The 20798-nt window shown below is 45.8% G+C and overlaps 1 long non-coding RNA gene across 1 annotated transcript; it reads right to left on the bottom strand.

Moving 5' to 3' along the window:
- Nucleotides 1-766: 766 nt before the first annotated feature.
- LOC130367930 (uncharacterized) lies at nt 767-20245 on the bottom strand. The gene is made up of 3 exons (XR_008892219.1): nt 20149-20245; nt 19366-19444; nt 767-1819 (listed from the first exon to the last, which is right to left on the bottom strand). It is a non-coding gene; the product is annotated as an uncharacterized LOC130367930 (long non-coding RNA).
- Nucleotides 20246-20798: the final 553 nt, after the last annotated feature.

The following is a 20798-nucleotide window of genomic DNA, read 5'->3' as shown; positions in this document are numbered from 1 at the left end:
CCTGCCTGACTTTGAACCTATCTATCTATCAACCTAGCTACCTAACTATGTGGCTACCTACCTGTCAGTCTACCTACCTAGCTAGCTAGATACCTACCTACCTGGCTACCTAACCATCTACCCAGCTGAGTAACAACCTACCTAGATAGATACCTAGCTGGCTGTCTACCTACCCACCCACCTACCTGTTTTCCCATATATTCACCCACCTACCTACCTTGCTGTCTACCTACCTACCTAGTTGGCTGTCTACCTACCTATCCACCCTCCTAACTGGCCATCTACCTAGCTAGCTAACTCCTGGCTGTATACCTACCCACCCCATCTGTTTACATACCTGCCCACCTACCTGGCTGTCTACCTACCCAGCTGGCTACCTGGCTATCTATCCACCTGACTACATACCTAGCTGTCTACCTAGCTAGGTAATAACCTACCTAGCTACATACCTACCTGTCTGTCTACCTATGTAGATAGCTACCTATCTAGTCTATCTACCTACCTTTTCACCTGGCTGTCTACCTACATACCAACCTACCTACCTGGCTGTTTACCTACCAAACCACCCACCTACCTACCTGGCTGTCTACCTACCTACCTACCTGGCTGTCTACCTACCAACCTACCTACCTGGCTGTCCACCTATCTATCTAAAAGAACAAGAAAAGCAGCACATGCCTTGATGGTTCTGGAGATCGGGTTAGGGGCCCACTATTTAAACAGCACATGGAATCTTGCAGCAGCACACAAGTCAGTGAAACAAATTTAGTGTTTTATTACATATCAAGTGTCATATAGCAGTATACAGTATGCAGGATTTGGTCAGTAACAGTATGATGGTAATATGTATGTTGATTATATTTATCCTTGTAGACTGGTATTATCTTACTTGTGTTATTATATGGTGGCAGCATTTCATTCTCGGACACAGGCAGCACAGTGTCTGGCATCATGTAGGTAAGGAGCCTTCCTAGCGCTCTCTGCTCTACAGCCAGCCAGATCCTTTGTGGGCAGGATAGCATCAGGTGGCAGCAAGCATCTGTATGAACTAAAGAGGTCCATGCCGGGGGTCAAGCACATGGGGCAGCTGGGCCTGGGCATTATGTGTAGGGGATGTGAGTGCTACCTACCTACCTACCCAACTACTTAGCTATCTACCTAGCTGCCTACCTAGCTAGCTAACAACCTACTTGTCAAGCTACTTACCTGGCTATCTACCTATGTTATACTGTGTATCATATGTGTCGCACATAATGTAAGTAAACTGAGTCGCACTGCAACCCACAAATGGCGGCAACCCAGCTGTTAGGTCATGGGCACTTGTAGGCCCATTAAAATCCTCAGCACCAGGACCTTGATGTTCTTAATTCAGCCCTGGTTATTTTAAGGATTTTTCATTTCTTTATGAGTGAGAAAACATTCCTTTTTGGTGCGGATTCTATTCAGATATATGTTGATTATTTGTATATATGGGTTATTTTTATGGGTTAGTCCCTAATAAACAAGGATAAAAGATAGTATAATTTGTGTGATACATTCCTTTACTAGTTGGTTTGTAGGGTGCTTGTGTACTTTATAGGGCAGCGTTAGTATTTGTGTGTCAGATACACTTTTATGAGGTATATCTATAATTCATAGTTTATGCTTTGAATATGTCTACAATAATACAAAAAGCACAATCACACTGTGCACCTGTACACGAAAGAATCATCAATATGGTTACTGCAACAAGAGGAAAACAATCAATAAGAGCAGAACATGGGAAAAGTAGCATCATCCGTGTGAAAATGGTTGTAGAGGTCCGGTCCCAATTCCGTTTCTGAAAAACAAAGAATAAAAACAGAGATTAAAATCTTATATAAAGGGTCAAACTTACATTGACCTGAACACAGTCAGAAAAAAAGAGACTGTAAATACATTAAAGGGGACAGTAAAATCCACATTCAAGCCATGTGGTTGTAATGACCGTCATGAATCCATTTTAGCTTACATGGCATGAGCATTGCCATACGGTCACCACCACGTTTGGACAAAGGGATCCGGTCAATGAGCATGAATTTGAGGTCATTCTCAGTATGTTGTGCTTTGGAAAAATGTTTGGAAACTAGGAGATCAAGTCTCCGCCTCCTGTCTATGTTGGTTGAGGAGGGTTTTAGATTTCCCCGTCATCTCACCAACATAGATCATATGACATGGGCACAATAAATAAGTCATATCTGATCTTATACCCTGATCGTCTTGGGGTAATTGATAGAATTGCTGCAGGGATATGAACCTTGACTTTGTACGGTTAGATATCTCTGTTAACCAAAGATTTTCTTGGAGACATCAGACCGTACAAGTCTATCACGTAGGTTGGGGAATCTTTTGTAGGACATGATAGGTGGCGTTTGAAACTAAGGTATATTGGGGTAATTTAATTTCAAGATCCTCCAATGTTTGTTGATGGCTTTTGCAATTAAGTTAGACTGGTCATTGTATTGTGAAACAAACGCTAGACATTGTGTTGTTTGACCCTATCTGGATTTTTTGCCACAAGTATCAATAAGTGTCTTGTTGTCATTGGTAAGGGTTAGATTTACATTCAATGACAAGGGATTTGGGGTAACCCCATTGGGTAGAATTAGATGGCATTTTATCCAAAGCATGTTCAACTCTGACCTTGTTGCTGATGATGCATTTTGCCTGTGTCTTTGGCTTAGAGGCAAAGATCACACCATAGAGCGAGGGTGGCACTGGCAGCTAGTTAAGTGTAGCGTGGAATTGCAGTCAGCGGGTTTCACAAAATGGTTAGAAGCAAAGCATCCTTCTCTAAATGAAACAGAAAGTGTTCAAAAATCAGATAAAGTCATGTGACCATGTTAGGGTTGACTGAATGACAGTACAGAGATCATTTAGAGCAGTATGGAAGTCATGTAATTCTGCAACGGTGCCATCCCAGATGAGGAACACATCGTCAATGTACCGCCACCACTCCAGCACATGGCTGAAGACGGGTTGCGCTTCAAGGCAGGATCAGTGATCTGTTACATGATTGGTCTATGGGCAATCTACAGGTGGTGAATGTTAGAATAGGATGATTTGACATATTGGCTTTAGCCAATTTTCTAATGCATCGGGTGACTGACCAGAAATAACTTCACAGCGCTTACAGCGCGCCCAAAGTGGGAAATGGATAAGTGCACTGGCATCTCTCTGTCCTGACTGGCTGCTAGGTAATGAATTATTATCTCAAATGTTTTGATGTATATATAGATACTTGTAAGCTCTTAGCATTAAAGCACTCCTGAGGAAGTTATTTTAAGGCAACGGAACGTGTGGGGTTTCTAAGTGGGGCACACACCCACACTTTCATTCCTCATGCTCCTCCATCTGGTCTGATATCCACCTATCACAATTTCCTGTGCCTGAGAGGTTCAATGTTGCACACCTTGTACTGGCAATAGTATGGTGTTATTCATTGGTACTGATCAGGGGGGAGTGTTGATATACAGACTAATACTTTGTGGCTACCGTATTGGGGATAGTTGATTACAGTTATTAAACAGTTAGTAACAAGTCAAAATATAAAAAGAACTGTACAAAAGTCGAGGAAACTAGGTCGGGAAACGAAGGGTTAGCAGGCAAAAGACAAAAGACAGACAGGAAATGCACAAACAAACACAAAATTAGAATCAACAGGCCAGGTCTATACCAGAGAGAGCAACACAGTACTGTCACGTAAGACAGGAGAATAATCAGGAGACAATAGCCAAGGGTGAAATAAACACAATATAGCAAAGCAGGACAAAAAGCATGAACAGGCAGGCTGGCTGGACATTTATATGCACCTAAGAAGGTTGTGGATGCAGGATGCAGATGTGATATTGAGCTAAGTCCAAGCCCCCTGATAGACTGGGCATTGCCACAGCTATTTGTGGTAGGCACTTGTGTAATGTGTTCTGGCAGTGGTTGCTGGTAACAATTAGACACAGTTCCTGATGCCAGCATGTGATCCCCTTAACATCCTCCTACACAAACTAGTTAACCACTCAGGGCACAAAAAAGCATAAAAGTGCATAGACAGTATATAATACAAAACAGTAAATAATAAAGCATTATACAAGTGAACCTTTGCAGTGGGCACAGAGCAGATACCATAGGTGACATCTACCTGACAGGTCAGGAAGACAAGTGTGTTCCGCATCGGGATACCACATATTCATGATGCTTAGTTAAAGGGGTACTCCAGTGGATAACTATTTTTATTTATTTTTTCATATCAACTGGCTCCAGAAAGTTAAACAGATTTGTAAATTATTTCTATTAAAAATTCTTCATCATTCTAGTACTTATCAGCTGCTGTATGCTCCAGAGGAAGTTGTGTAGTTCTTTTCAGTCTGACCACAGTGCTCACTACTGACACCTCGGTCTGTGTCAGGAACTGTCCAGAGTGGGAGAAAATCCCCATAGCAAACCTCTACTACTCTGGACAGCTCCTGACGTGGACAGAGGTGTCAGCAGAGAGCACTGTGGTCAGACAGAAAAGAACTACACAACTTCCTCTGTAGTATACAGCAGATGATAAGTACTGGAAGGATTAAGATAATTTACAAATCTGTTTAACTTAATGGAACCAGTTGATTTAAAAAACTGTTTTTTTCCCCACCGGAGTACCCCTTTAACCCCTTAAGGACGCAGGGTTTTTCCATTTTCATTTTTTCCTCATCACCTTCTAAATTTTGCACCTAAAATTCCATATTATGGCTTATTTTTTGCACCACCAATTCTACTTTGCAGTGACAATAGTCATTTTACCAAAATATCCACGGGGAAGCAGAAAAAAAATTCATTGTGTGACATAATTGAAGAAAAAATGCCATTTTGTAATTTTGGGGGCTTCCGTTTCTATGCAGTACATATTTCGGTAAAAATGACACCTTCTCTTTATTCTGTAGGTCCATACGATTAAAATTATACCCTACTTATATAGGTTTGATTTTGTCGTACTTCTAAAAAAAAACATAACTACATGCAGGAAAATTTATACGTTTAAAATTGTCATCCTCTGACCCCTATAACTTTAAAAATTTTCCGCATACGGGCCAGTATGAGGGCTCATTTTTTGCGCCATGACCTGAAGTTTTTATCGGTACCATTTTTGTATTGATCGGACTTTTTGATCGCTTTTTATTCATTTTTACATGATGTAAAAAGTGGAGAAAAAATACGCTATTTTGGACTTTGATCTTTATTAACTTTTTCTTTACACATTTTTTTTTGCAGTGTTATAGCCCCCCCTAGTGGCTATGACAATGCACGTACCGATCTCATACACAGATCATTGCTGTGCATTGACACAGCAAAGATCAGTGTTATCGGCGGTCGATTGCTCAAGTCTGGATTTCAGGCTTGGAGCAATCAATCGCCGCTCAGACGTGACGGAGGTAGGTTAGGGGACCTCTGCTTGCGTTCTAACTGATCGGGACCTCATGATTTCACCGCAATGGTCCCGATCAGCCCAACTGAGCTAATGGGAAGCGTTTACTTTCATTTTAGATGTGGCAATCAACTGTGAACACATCTAAAGGATTAATAGCGTGCGGCACAACAATTGGTGCCGCACGCTATTAGCCCAGGGTCCCGGCTGTCATTAGCCACTGGGACCGACCCGGTATGACGCGGGGTCATGGCATGCTCCTACTTATATACCGGGCTAAAATGCATCAGAATATTGTACACAGCTTGAGTAATGAGTGGGAACGTATTCTGCCCGAAGGGTTAAGATTTTTTTGTTTAACCTGTTAAAGACGCAGGGTGTACCTATACACCCTGCGTCTTTAACAGGTTAAATAAATAAAAACTTAACCCTTTGGGCAGAATACGTTCCTACTCATTACACAAGCTGTGTACAATATTCTGACGCATTTTAGCCCATAATGCAGCCTTTTTTTTCCCTTCTGCCTACTACAATGATCCCTCAACGTACAATGGCCTCAACATACAATAGTTTCAACATACAATGGTCTTTTCTGGAACATTGTAACTTGAAATCAGACACAACATACAATGTACAGACAGTCCAGATCTGTGAAACGTGTCAATGGCCGGAAGAACCGACCAATCGGAATGGGCATTCACTGGTAAAACACCTGTATTACTGAAGCGTATGCACTGAATTCCTGTCTGGTAGTGCCCCCTACAGTACAGGGAGGTATTACATGTTCTGTACACTTTACCTGTGCCAGGGTTACCTGCTCCTTTAGACACTAGGTGAGGGCGGCTCCATGTTCCTTTTTCAGGACACTACGTGTACTGTACAGGACCCTGAAGAAGCTCCCGTCCTCTACATGGACAGTGATTACAGCTCCCAGCAGATCTTTATTACTTTTATATGTTAGGATTTGCTTTATCTATATTAGTTATCTACTTATTTGAAATTGAAAGTAAAACGATCTTTACTTTGGCAACCACTAGGAAGGCCAAACTGCAACTCCGAGCATGCCCAGACAGCCAAAGGCTGTCTGGGCATGCTGGGAGTTGTAGTTTTGCAACATCTGGAGGGTCACAGTTTGGAGACCACTGTCACAGTGATGCCCAAACGGTAGCCCTCCAGATGTTGCCAAACTACAACTCTCAGCATGCCTGGACTACCCAGGCATGCTGGGAGTTGTAGTTCTGTAACATCTGTCCATTCAGATTTTGCAATTTTCATGAATTTTTTTGAAAATTGCTGCTCTACTTTGAAGCCCTCTAATTTTTTCAAAAAGCAAAAATATGTCCATTTTATGATGCCAACATAAAGTAGACATATTGTATTTGTGAAGAAAAATAAAATTTATTGTGAATATCCATTTTCTTTACAAGCAGAGAGCTTCAAAGTTAGAAAAATGCAAAATTTTCAAATTTTTTTATGAAATTTGGGGATTTTTCACAAAAAAAGGATGCAAGTATCGCCGAAAATTTACCACCAAAATAAAGTAGAATATGTCACAAAACAACAATCTCAGAGTCAGAATATTTGGTAAAAGCTTTTTTGCGTTATCTATATATTTAAAACTCAACGTGTGTGTATGTTCCACAAAAACTTTAAAACGGCTAAAGATATTAACATGAAACTTGGCCACATGTTACTTATATGTCAACAACAAACATAGGATAGGTGATTTAACCCTTACTCAGCCCCATTTGCCAGGGGCGGGGCTTATGTTTAAAGCCCCATACAAGTCTATGGGAAATATATGTTACTGCATAACTTTCAAAAGGCTGGAGATATTTCGATAATACTTGGTCACATGTTACTCCGTATTTATCGGCGTATAACATGCACTTTTTTGGCAAAAATTTTTAGCCTAAAGTCTATGTGCGTGTTATACGCCGATAGACTCCCAGGAAAGGCAGGGGGAGAGAGGTCGTCGCTGCCCGCTTCTCTCCCCCTGCCTTCCCTGGGGTCTAGAGCCCTGCTGCTGGCCCTTCTCACCCCCTGGCTATCAGCGCCGCTGCCCGTTCTGTCCCCCTCCGGCGTGCGTCCCCTTCGTCGTTGCTATGCGCGGCGCATGACGTCAGTGCGCCGCGCCGTGCATAGCAACGACGCAGGGGACAGACGCCGGAGGCCTGCAGCAGCGCGGACCCGACCCAGGTAATTATGCCACCGGGGATGGGGGGAGGCAACGGGGCAGCGGCAATGGGTGCCGCTGCCCCTTCTCTCCCCCTGGCTGTCGGCGCCGCTTCTCTCCCCCTGGCTATAGGCGCCGGCAATGGGGCGCCGGTACCGATAGTCAGGGGGACAGAACGGGCAGCGGCGCCGATAGCCAGGGGGAGAGAAGGGCCGGCAGCAGGGCTCTAGACCCCAGGAAAGGCAGGGGGAGAGAAGCGGGCAGCGACGGCCTCTCTCCCCCTGCCTTTCCTGGGGGTGTATCGGGGTATACACGCACACACACACGCACCCTCGTTTTACCATGGATATTTGGGTAAAAAACTTTTTTATAGGCCGGTGCGTGGTATACCCCGATAAATATGGTATATGTCCACTTAAAATATAGGATAGTAAATTTAACCCTTAACTACCCCCATTTGGAAGGGTCAGGGTTTTTTTTTAAAGTCCCATGCAAATCAATGGGAAATGTATGTTCCCATATAACTTCTGTACGGCTGGAGCTATTTCATTACCTGGAACACAAATTACGGGTCGGGATAGGAGGTCGAGATAGGAGGTAGAGATAGGAGGACGAGATATGAGGTCGGGATAGGAGGTCGGGATAGGAGGACGAGATATGAGGTCGGGATAGGAGGTCGGGATAGGAGGTCAGGATAGGAGGTCGGGATAGGAGGTCGGGATATGAGGACGGGATAGGAGGACGGAATAGGAGGACAGGATAGGAGGACGGGATAGGAGGTTGGGATAGGAGGGTGAGATATTAGGACTTGAAAGGAGGTCAGGATAGGAGGACGGGATAGGAGGACGGAATAGGAGGTCGAGATAGGAGGTCGAGATAGGAGGACGAGATAGGAGGTCGAGATAGGAGGTCGAGATATGAGGACGGGTAAGGAGGTCGGGATAGGAGGTCGGGATAGGAGGACGGGATAGGAGGACTGGATAGGAGGTCGAGATAGGAGGTCGGGATAGGAGGTCGGGATAGGAGGTCGGGATAGGAGGTCGAGATAGGAGGACTGGATAGGAGGATGGGATAGGAGGACGAGATATGAGGACGGGTAAGGAGGTCGGGATAGGAGGTCGGGATAGGAGGACAGGATAGGAGGACGGGATAGGAGGTCGAGATAGGAGGTCGGGATAGGAGGTCGGGATAGGAGGTCGGGATAGGAGGTCGGGATAGGAGGTCGAGATAGGAGGACTGGATAGGAGGACGGGATAGGAGGTCGAGATAGGAGGTCGGGATAGGAGGACGGGATAGGAGGTCGGGATAGGAGGACGGAATAGGAGGACGGGATGTGGGGTTGGGATATGACAACAATATATGAGGACTGCATATGAAGTCAAAAGCTTCCTCCTTTGTTTATTTTCCTCCCCAAAAAGGATTAGGAAGGAAAAACCGGGCAACGCCGGGTACTCAGCTAGTTAATTCATAAAGCGATGGTGGTCAGAATTGCGAAAAAGGGCTCATTCCTTAAAGGGTACCTCTCATCAAAAAAACTTTTGATATATTATAGATTAATGTATGCAGAATAACTTTACAATTGCATGTTATTAAAAAATATGCTTCTTTCTATTTAATTTTCCACTTTGAAGAAATGACCACTAGGGGTCTCCCTACCAGTCCTGGCAGCAAGCATTTCAGACTCATGCTGGAGTCCTAAACAATACGAGCTGCCAGTCTGCTTTGTTCACAAAGGAGAACACTCAGAGCTGCCAGCCTGCTTTGTTCACAGCCTGTTTGGCTGTGAACAAAGCAGGCTGGCAGCTCTGAGTGTTTAGGACTCCAGCATGAGTCAGAAATGCTTGCTGACAGGACTGATCGGGAAAAATACAATAGAAAGAAGCATATTTTTCATTAACATGCTATTGGATAGTTATTCAACATTCAATAATCTAAAATATATCAAAAGTTTATTTGATGAGAGGTACCCTTTAAGGTGAAAAAGGGCTGCGTCCTTAAGGGGATAATCCTCACCGTTTTCCTATTTTTGGATGACGTTTTGGAGCTTCAGAACCAATTACCAGGTTTCCATAGAGTTATGGTCTCAACATACAATTGTTTCAACATACAATGGTCGTCCTGGAACCGATTAATATTGTAACTTGAGGGACCACTGTATGTTCAAACATGCACAGGTAAAATAAAAATACTTTGGGAAATTTTAAGCAGAGCTCATACGGTGCGGGCATTATCAGTGCATGGAGATAGCCCTTAATATTCTGCGGTGTGCGCTCATATGTAGAACATGTGTATTATTACCGTGATAAATACTTCACAATATGGCATGTTTGGAGAAGTGTTGTGCAATGTCCGGAGGAGGAGAGTGGGAGATAATTCTGGTTTCTAGGGAATATTCTTCTGTGGTTTATTAACAATTTGCTCAATCTGACCGCAATTAAATCTCGCTTGCTAAAATAGTAACATTCGCCTTCTGTGTCAACGCGTAGAATTCTTGCGGTCTTTTATTGACACAAACACATGGCCCAAGTCACTGAGTCCACGTCCAAACAACAGATCTCGACTATAATCAAAGCAGTGACCCGTGGAAAGCCTCGGAGAATCGCAACGGGCTCCACGGGGAAGCGTAATTGCTTCTACTATTTACCTGCAATAACATCCTGGTCGCTTTCGTAAAACTTTCCATAGATGTAGAACAGTGTTTTCTCGACCAGGGCGCCTCCAGCTGTTGCAAAACTACAACTCTCAGCATGTCCGGACAGCCGAAGGCTGTCCGGACATGCTGGGAGTTGTAGTTTTTCAACAGCTGGAGGCACCCTGGTTGGAAAACAATGCTATAGAGCATAAGATTTGTGTTTTTAAATGCACCAACCACATTCTTTTTGCCTAAAGAATACAATCATCCTACAAAAAAATCCAAAATCTATTCCTTTGGGACAAGTTCTGTGACTTGACACCAAAGATGAGCAAATTGGACTTGTCCCTAATTTTACAAAAATATATATTTTCATTCACATCTGAATCTTTTGTGATGCACTTTACGCCTGACCTTGGAACTGTAACCAGCATTTTGCACTAGCAGAGGCTGCTCCATGCATTGGGAGAACCGGGGTGGCGGGCACGAGATCCTGTGGATAGGGGATACAGTAAGTACTTATGTACTGGAGTTCCCCTTTAAAGGGGTATTCCAGTAAAAAAAAAAAAAAAAAAATTTTTTCATGTCAACTGGCTCCAGAAAGTTAAACAGATTTGTAAATTACTTCTATTAAAAAAAATCTTAATCCTTCCAGTACTGATCAGCTGCTGAAGTTGAGTTGTTCTTTTCAGTCTGACCACAGTGCTTTCTGCTGACATCTCTGTCTGTCTCAGGAACTGTCCAGAGCAGGAGCAAATCCCCGTAGCAAACCTTTCGTGCTCTGGATAGTTCCTGAAACAGGCAGAAGTTTCAGCAGAGAGCACTGTGGTCGGACTGAAAAGAACAACTCAACTTCAGCAGCTGCTAAGTACCGGAAGGATAAAGATTTTTAAATAGAAGTAATTTACAAATCTGTTTAATTTTCTAAAGCCGGTTAAGATATATAAAAGTTTTTTTTACTGGAGTACCCCTTTAACTCCTTAACACCCCTTTAACAGTCTGCACTTGGCCCAGGAAGTGTATGGCTAAATCTGAATCGGTGTCAAATCAGGAACAAATGTGACCAATCTGAGAGAAACAAATCTTGGGAGGTTAACTCATTTTCACTTTTTACCCTTCCAGAAACAGTGCCCCTCCTGACCACAGGTTGTATATGGCATTGCAGCTCAGATTCACTGAAGTGACAGGGAGAGAGTTGCAATGCCACACACAGACCTTGAACACGTATGGCACAGCAACGCAAGCAAGTGTACTGTCTCTGGGAATGCAGAGGCAGTACACTAGAAAGGTGAAGCGGGAGCTGTCAGTGAGGAGCACAGGACAGGGGGCATTATAAGTGAGGGGCATATAATGGGGCATTACAGTGGGGATCAAAAGTTTGGGCACCCCAGGTAAAAAAATTGTATTAATGTGCATAAAGAAGCCAAGGAAAGAAGGAAAAATCTCCAAAAGGCATCAAATTACAGATTAGACATTCTTATAATATGTCAACAAAAGATAGATTTTATTTCCACCATTTACACTTTCAAAAATAACAGAAAACAAAAAAAAAATGGCGTCTGCAAAAGTTTGGGCACCCTGCAGAATTTATAGCATGCACTGCCCCCTTTGCAAAGCTGAGACCTGCCAGTGTCATGGATTGTTCTCAATCATCATCTGGGAAGACCAGGTGATGTCAATCTCAAAGGTTTTAACTGCCCAGACTCATCTGACCTTGCCCCAACAATCAGCACCATGGGTTCTTCTAAGCAGTTGTCTAGAAATCTGAAAGTGAAAATAGTTGACGCTCACAAAGCTGGAGAAGGCTATAAGAAGATAGCAAAACTTTAACAGATGTCAATATCCTCTGTTCGGAATGTAATTAAGAAATGGCAGTCATCAGGAACAGTGGAAGTTAAAGCAAGATCTGGAAGACCAAGAAAAATATCAGACAGAACAGCTCGCAGGATTGTGAGAAAAACAATTCAAAACCCAAGTTTGACTGCACAATCCCTCCAGAAAGACCTGGCAGACACTGGAGTTGTGGTACACTATTCCACTATAAAGAGATACTTGTACAAATATGGTCTTCACGGAAGAGTCATCAGAAGAAAACCTCTTCTACGTTCTCACCACAAAAATCAACGTTTGAACTTTGCAAATGAACAAATAGACAAGCCTGATGCATTTTGGAAACAAGTTCTGTGGACCGATGAGGTTAAAATTGAACTTTTTGCCCGGAATGAGCAAAGGTATGTTTGGAGAAAAAGGGGAACAGAATTTAATGAAAAGAACCTCTGTCCAACTGTTAAGCATGGGGGTGGATCAATCATGCTTTGGGGTTGTATTACAGCCAGTGGCACAGGGAACATCTCACGAGTAGAAGGAAAAATGGATTCAATAAAATTTCAGCAAATTTTGGATGCTAACATGATGCTATCTGTGAAAAAGCTGAAGTTAAAGAGAGGATGGCTTCTACAAATGGCTAATGATCCTAAACACACCTCGAAATCCACGGGGGATTATATCAAGAGGCGTAAACTGAAGGTTTGGCCATGGCCTTCACAATCTCCTGACCTCAACATAATTGAAAATCTATGCATAGACCTTAAAAGAGCAGTGCGTGACAGACAGCCCAAAAATCTCAAAGAACTGGAAGACTTTTGTAAGGAAGAATGGGCAAAGATACCTCAAACAAGAATTGAAAGACTCTTGGCTGGCTACAAAAAGCGTTTACAAGCTGTGATATTGCCAAAGGGGGCAGTACAAGATATTAACTCTGCAGGGTGCCCAAACTTTTGCAGACGCCTTTTTTTGTTTTCTGTTATTTTGAAAATGTAAATGATGGAAATAAAATATAACTGTCACGATGCCGGCTGGCAGGAGGTGGATCCTCTGTGCCAGAGAGGGATTGGCGAGGACCGCGCTAGTGGACCGGTTCTAAGCCACTACAGGTTTTCACCAGAGCCCGCCGCAAAGCGGGATGGTCTTGCTGCGGCGGTAGTGACCAGGTCGTATCCACTAGCAACGGCTCACCTCTCTGACTGCTGAAGATGCTGAAGATAGGCGAGGTACAAGGGAGTAGGCAGAAGCAAGGTCGGACGTAGCAGAAGGTCGAGGCAGGCAGCAAGGATCGTAGTCAGGGGCAACGGCAGGAGGTCAGGAACACGGGCTAGGAACAGACAAGGGAATGCTTTCACTAGGCACTAAGGCAACAAGATCCGGCAAGGGAGTGCAGGGGAAGTGAGGTAATATAGGGAAGTACACAGGTGATCACACTAATTGGTAATTGGGAAGATTGGGCCAGGCACCAACATTGGTGCACTGGCCCTTTAAATTGCAGAGACCCGGCGCGCGCGCGCCCTAGGGAGCGGGGCCGCGCGCGCCGGGACAGGACCGACGGAGAGCGAGTCAGGTACGGGGACCGGGGTGCGCATCGCGAGCGGGCGCCACCCGCATCGCGAATCGCATCCCGGCTGGAGGCGGTACCGCAGCGCACCCGGTCAGTGGATCTGACCGGGGCGCTGCAGCAACGAGGATGAGGCGAGCGCTCCGGGGAGGAACGGGGACCCGGAGCGCTCGGCGTAACAGTACCCCCCCCCTTGGGTCTCCCCCTCTTCTTGGGGCCAAAGAACCTGAGGAAAAAAAAGTCAATTTTTCCGTGATGAGGTCCGATGCACATTAGGAGGGGTTCTGTGCGGAAACGCATGAGACAGTCCAATCTTTTATTGTTAATACAAAAGATGTAGAGGGGTCTGGCGAGACTGGTCACAGGGACGTAGAACCTGTTGATAAGAGAGGCCAAAAAAAATTTTCCTGCAGATCCGGAATCCAAGGAGACCATAGTAGAGAAGGAGAAGGTAGAGGCAGATATCCGCACAGGCACAGTAAGGCGTGGAGAAGCAGAGTTGACATCAAGAACTGTGTCACCTTTGTGCGGAGTCAGCGTACGTCTTTCCAGGCGGGGAGGACGGATAGGACAATCCTTCAGGAAGTGTTCGGTACCGGCATAGTACAGGCAAAGATTCTCCATGCGGCGTCGTGTCCTCTCTTGAGGTGTCAAGCGAGACCGGTCAACTTGCATAGCCTCCGCGGCGGGAAGCACAGGAACGGATTGCAGAGGACCAGAGGAGAGAGGAGCCGGGGAGAAAAAACGCTTCGTGCGAACAAAGTCCATATCCAGGCGGAGCTCCAGACGCCATCCGGAAGAACGCATGTCAATGCGAGTGGCAAGATGAATGAGTTCATGTAGGTCAGCAGGAGTCTCTCGTGCGGCCAGAACATCTTTAATGTTGCTGGATAGGCCTTTTTTAAAGGTCGCGCAGAGAACCTCACTATTCCAGGACAACTCGTAAGCAAGAGCACGGAACTGAATGGCGTACTCGCCAATGGAAGAAACACCCTGTTCCAGGTTCAGCAGGGCAATCTCGGCAGAAGAAGCTCGGGCAGGCTCCTCGAAGACACCACGGACCTCAGCGAAGAAGGACTGGACTGTGGCTGTGGCAGAATCATTGCGGTCCCCATCAAACTTGTCCGGCAGGGACAAGCAGGGGTTAGGAACGGCCGGTTGCTGCGGAGGAGTTGCAGGAGCCGGCGGAGGAGATGGTTGTTGCAGCTGTAGCTGTGACTGAAGTTGCTGTATCTGCGGCAGCAGCTGCTGTGACTGAAGTTGCTGTATCTGCGGCAGCAGCTGCTGTAACTGTGACTGAAGACGCTGTGTCTCGGAGATCAAGTATGCCAGCTGTTGATCTCGTTGGGCGATCTTTACGCCAAATTTGTCCGGCAGGGACAAGCAGGGGTTAGGAACGGCCGGTTGCTGCGGAGGAGTTGCAGGAGCCGGCGGAGGAGATGGTAGTTGCAGCTGTAGCTGTTGCTGTATCTGCAGCTGCTGTATCTGTGACTGAATACGCAGTGCCTCGGAGGTCAAGTATGCCAGCTGTTGATCTCGTTGGGCGATCTTTAAGGCTAGCTGGGCGACCAGTGTAGGATCTTCAGCGGGATCCATCGCCGGATCTACTGTCACGATGCCGGCTGGCAGGAGGTGGATCCTCTGTGCCAGAGAGGGATTGGCGAGGACCGCGCTAGTGGACCGGTTCTAAGCCACTACAGGTTTTCACCAGAGCCCGCCGCAAAGCGGGATGGTCTTGCTGCGGCGGTAGTGACCAGGTCGTATCCACTAGCAACGGCTCACCTCTCTGACTGCTGAAGATGCTGAAGATAGGCGAGGTACAAGGGAGTAGGCAGAAGCAAGGTCGGACGTAGCAGAAGGTCGAGGCAGGCAGCAAGGATCGTAGTCAGGGGCAACGGCAGGAGGTCAGGAACACGGGCTAGGAACAGACAAGGGAACGCTTTCACTAGGCACTAAGGCAACAAGATCCGGCAAGGGAGTGCAGGGGAAGTGAGGTAATATAGGGAAGTACACAGGTGATCACACTAATTGGTAATTGGGAAGATTGGGCCAGGCACCAACATTGGTGCACTGGCCCTTTAAATTGCAGAGACCCGGCGCGCGCGCGCCCTAGGGAGCGGGGCCGCGCGCGCCGGGACAGGACCGACGGAGAGCGAGTCAGGTACGGGGACCGGGGTGCGCATCGCGAGCGGGCGCCACCCGCATCGCGAATCGCATCCCGGCTGGAGGCGGTACCGCAGCGCACCCGGTCAGTGGATCTGACCGGGGCGCTGCAGCAACGAGGATGAGGCGAGCGCTCCGGGGAGGAACGGGGACCCGGAGCGCTCGGCGTAACAATAACTTTTGCTGACATATTGACATTAGAATGTCTAATCTGTAATTTGATGCCTTTTGGAGATTTTTCCATCTTTCCTTGGCTTCTTTATGTACATTAATACAATTTTTTACCTGGGGTGCCCAAACCTTTTATCCCCACTTTATATGAGAGGGGCACATGACAGGGCATTATATTAGAGGGGCACATGACAGGGGGAATTATATGAGAGGGGCACATATGGCGGGGCATTATATGTGAGGGACACAGGACAGGGTGCATTATATGTGGCACATGGCAAGGGGAATTATGTGTGAGGGGCATAGGGTTACGTGGGGGGGGGGCATTAGTATTATATGTGGTGGCACAGGACGGAGGGAATTATTATGTGGGAGGGACAGGATGGGGCATAATTATTATGTGTGGGCACAGGACAGGGGGCATTATTATGTTGGGGACACAGGACAGGGGGCATTAATATGATGAGGGCACAGGAAGGGGGTACAGTGTGTAGCAGTGTGATATTCAGAGAGTGCAGTGTTTAGCAGTATTATATTGAAAGGGTACAGTTTGTAGCAGTATTATATTCAGAGGGTACAGTTTGTAGCAGTATTATATTCAGAGGGTACAGTTTGTAGCAGTATTATATTCAGAGGGTACAGTTTGTAGCAGTATTATATTCAGAGGGTACAGTTTGTAGCAGTTTTATATTCAGAGAGCGCAGTGTGTAGCAGTATTATATTCAGAGGGTACAGTTTGTAGCAGTATTATATTCAGAGAGCGCAGTGTGTAGCAGTATTAAATTCAGAGAGCGCAGTGTGTAGCAGTATTATATTCAGAGGGTACAGTTTGTAGCAGTATTAAATTCAGAGAGCGCAGTGTGTAGCAGTATTAAATTCAGAGAGCGCAGTGTGGAGCAGCGTTATAATGATTATTATTTTCATATAAAGGACCAGAATCCGCTGACATAGTGAAGAGCCATTTGTGCGTCACGTTCTGCAGAGAGAAGATTTTGCTGGATGAAGTCCTGGCGGTATGTACCATCTGAATTAGATAAGGGAAGACTATAGAGAAGACGTCACCTGTAATCACTGATATCATTGTGTATTCTCCTCACTATAGAGAAGACGTCACCTGTAATCACTGATATCATTGTGTATTCTCCTCACTATAGAGAAGACGTCACCTGTAGTCACTGATATCATTGTACATTCTCCTCACTATAGAGAAGACGTCACCTGTAATCACTGATATCATTGTGTATTCTCCTCACTATAGAGAAGACGTCACCTGTAGTCACTGATATCATTGTGTATTCTCCTCACTATAGAGAAGACGTCACCTGTAGTCACTGATATCATTGTGTATGCTGCCTGACTGTCCCATCAGAGCTGTAGTCACTTGTAAGTTCTGCAGTTATGATGGGTGAAACAACAACACCCAGCATAACCTCACCACTACTTAGGTCACACTGGGAGCTTTGGTTTTAAATGGTTAAATCATTTTACACAACAGGCTACACCACTGGTGTCTGTCACAACAGGTTAAATAAAAATTATTTTGGAGGGGGGGGGGTATGAGTTTGGGGTGACACCATTTTTTACTGCATCGGGTGACACAACCCTTGCAGCTCCATTGGGGAGATTTATCATGTCCTTCACAACACCCCTGAGGAAGTCACCATGGACTGACGGAACGCGTGGGGTCCTGGCTGTCCTGCACTTTTACCCAGCTTCTCCTCTGTCTGTGGTTTGCTATCATGATTTCATCCTTTGTTCATTATTCTTTCATGCACTTGGGATATATAATATTGTTTTTCTATTTATTGTTTGCACTTTGTAACTTGGAATAACAGCTTTATTAGTGTTATCTATTGCTGGACAGGACTTTGGGGTACGGGGTTCATGGCCCCTCCCCATGTTGTGGTTTGCTCACATAGGAGCTTTTTCCATTGGTTTTAAATGTTTCTGTTGTTTCATGAAATTCTATATATATGCTTGTTTATATAGTAAAGATTATTGTATATTCATTATCTTGTTTTTGGTGTGCACGTTATCCAGTGATCTTTTTCTCTGTTGTGCTTTATACAGTGGTCCCTCAACATACGATGGTAATCCGTTCCAAATGGACCATCGTTTGTTGAAACCATCGCATGTTGAGGGATTCGTGCAATGTAAAGTATAGAACAGTGGTCTACAACCTGCGGACCTCCAGATGTTGCAAAACTACAACACCCAGCATGCCCGGACAGCCAACGGCTGTCCGGGCATGCTGGGAGTTGTAGTTTTGCAACATCTGGAGGTCCGCAGGTTGAAGACCACTGTTAGAGGAAGTTGTACCTGTCCCCGCTGCTCCGGACCATCATCGCTCGTCACCGCTGCCCGGGATGTCGCCTTCCATCGATGTCGCCGCGTCCCCAAGGTGTCCCCGACGCTCCGGCAAGGCCCCTGCTTCCCCGGCATCCTCTCTCTCCGTCGCCGCCATCACGTCGCTACGCACGCCGCTCCTATTGGATGATGGGACGGCGTGCGCAGCGACGTGATGATGTCGATGGAGAGCGCCGACAATGCAGGGGATCCTGAAGAGGACGCGCCGGAGCCCCGAGGACAGGTAAGTGATCGTCAGCGGACCACACGGGGCACCGTAAACGGCTATCCAACGGCAGCTGAAGCAGTCTGCGCTGCCGGATAGCCATTTATGCGATGGCCCCGACATACAAAAGCATCGTATGTTGATGCTGCCTCTGAGAGGCCATTGCATGTTGAAATTATCGTATGTCGGGGCCATCGTAGGTCGAGGGGTCACTGTATATGGTTTTGCTGTTAGTAGCACCCCTATGATATCATTAATAGGTTGAGCCCTCCCCCCCCCCTTTTCTTTCCCTTTTTTTTTTTTTCTTTATTTATTAAAACCTGTCTAGAGGAAAAGTTGCTGAGTTGCCCATAGCAACCAATCAGATCACTTCTTTCATTTTTGAAAAGGCCTCTGAAAAAAATGAAAGAAGGGATCTGATTGGTTGCTATGGGCAACTCAGCAACTTTTCCTCTGGACAGGTTTTGATAAAGCTCCCCCAAGTTGTCTAGGGGCGGAGTACCCCTTTATACATGGAGTTGCATTATAATCGCATGACCCAAAACAAAAACAAAAAAAAAAACTCACAAGGACCAATAACTCTGATAGTACCCCCTTTGGAGACCTAGGCCCTAGAGCAGTGGTCTTCAACCTGCGGACCTCCAGATGTTGCAAAACTACAACTCCCATCATTCCCGGACAGCCATCGGCTGTCCGGGCATGCTGAGAGTTGTAGTTTTGAAACATCTGGAGGTCCGCAGGTTGAAGACCACTGCCCTAGAGAATGTCCGGCTTCAGAGGAAAGAAAAGAAATAACACTTTCACCATACTAAATAAATTACAAAAATATTTTAAAAAAAATTACCTTTAGCCGTGACTTGAGGATATCAGCCCCCACATCCTGGACATGTTTACACATCTGTACCGCGGGCGATCACTTCCACCTACAATAAGCACTGACATTAGATGGTGACTCACCGCCATATTTTGTTCTGTCATAATTTACCAGAAAATCAATAAATATTCAATTTTTCTAATATTTTTCTTAAAGGTTTTCAGAATTTCTCGAAAAAGAACAAAGTACAGTAAAATGTCAGATGGTCTCTGCAGCTCATTTAATGCATCATAAATTTCAGCATTTATTGCATACAAGACAGCGGGATTAGCATCGTAGCTCAACTCTTTCCATAATGTTCAACAAACATAAGGAAAGATTTTTAACCATAAACTATCATCCAGAATACACATGTGGTGAGGGTGTTGGAAGGGCAGATGTTGTTCCCCCATAGGGCTGATGGTATTAACCCTATGTGTTCGTGATGCCAGGATGTGGTTATCCTCTACACCACCCGAGGTATGGCCGCTGGTTCCTGGGCCAGGCACAGGGTAAATAATCACTCCGATGCAAGGTTACGGAACAACGGCACTTTACTGAGGCAGACAGGATGTTAAAGTCTTTACAGCTAAGTTCAGGACCAAGGAGATGCTCAGTGAACTTTAGGGAGCTTGTTGGCTCGCTGGGACTTGTAGTGGACTTGGACTGAATTGTGCAATCCACGCTGACTTTAGTAACTTGACAGACTTCACCATCTTGCCTAGACTGGTCCCCTGTATTTGTGCTTACTGCCAGGCTTTGACTTTCACCTACAGGGGTTACTGGTAGTAGCTGCGTGGCTGTGTGACTAGGCCTCGGCCTCCCTCAGGAACACCAGACACTCTCAGATCTTCACTTGACTGTACCTCAGACTCATCTAGACTGAACTAAGCTGACTCCTCCCAGCTATATAAGGGAGCAATTTGGAGGAATCCCATTGGTCACCAACAAGTCACCTGTTCACTTGCACCTTCCTTGGTAACAGTGGCCTTAGAAACAATTTTTAAAGAGACAAACGCCTCAAAAGATTAACCAGCATATAACATAAGAGCATTTAACCCCTTAAGGACCAAGGACGTACCGGTACGTCCTTGGTCCTGCTCTCCTGATATAACGCGGGGTTACACAGTAACCCCGCGTCATATCACGGCGGGCCCGGCGTCATAGTGAAGCCGGGACCCGCCTCTAATAGCGCGCAGCACCGATCGCTGTGCCGCGCGCTCAGAGCTGAGCCGCGCGGCTAAAAGTGAAAGTGAAAGTTGCCGGCTAGCTCAGTCAGGCTGTTCGGGATAGCCGCGGCTACCTGCCTCCTCACTGTCCGATTGCCGAATGACTGCTCAGTGCCTGAGATCCAGGCATGAGCAGTCATGCGGCAGAATCGTTGATCCCTGGTTTCTTATGAGAAACCAGTGATCAATGATGAA

The sequence above is a fragment of the Hyla sarda genome, chromosome 4 (assembly GCF_029499605.1).
Source record: "Hyla sarda isolate aHylSar1 chromosome 4, aHylSar1.hap1, whole genome shotgun sequence".
Classification (NCBI taxonomy): domain Eukaryota; kingdom Metazoa; phylum Chordata; class Amphibia; order Anura; family Hylidae; genus Hyla; species Hyla sarda.
Note: the sequence above shows the minus strand (reverse complement) of the source record. Positions and strands in the feature narration are given on the sequence as shown.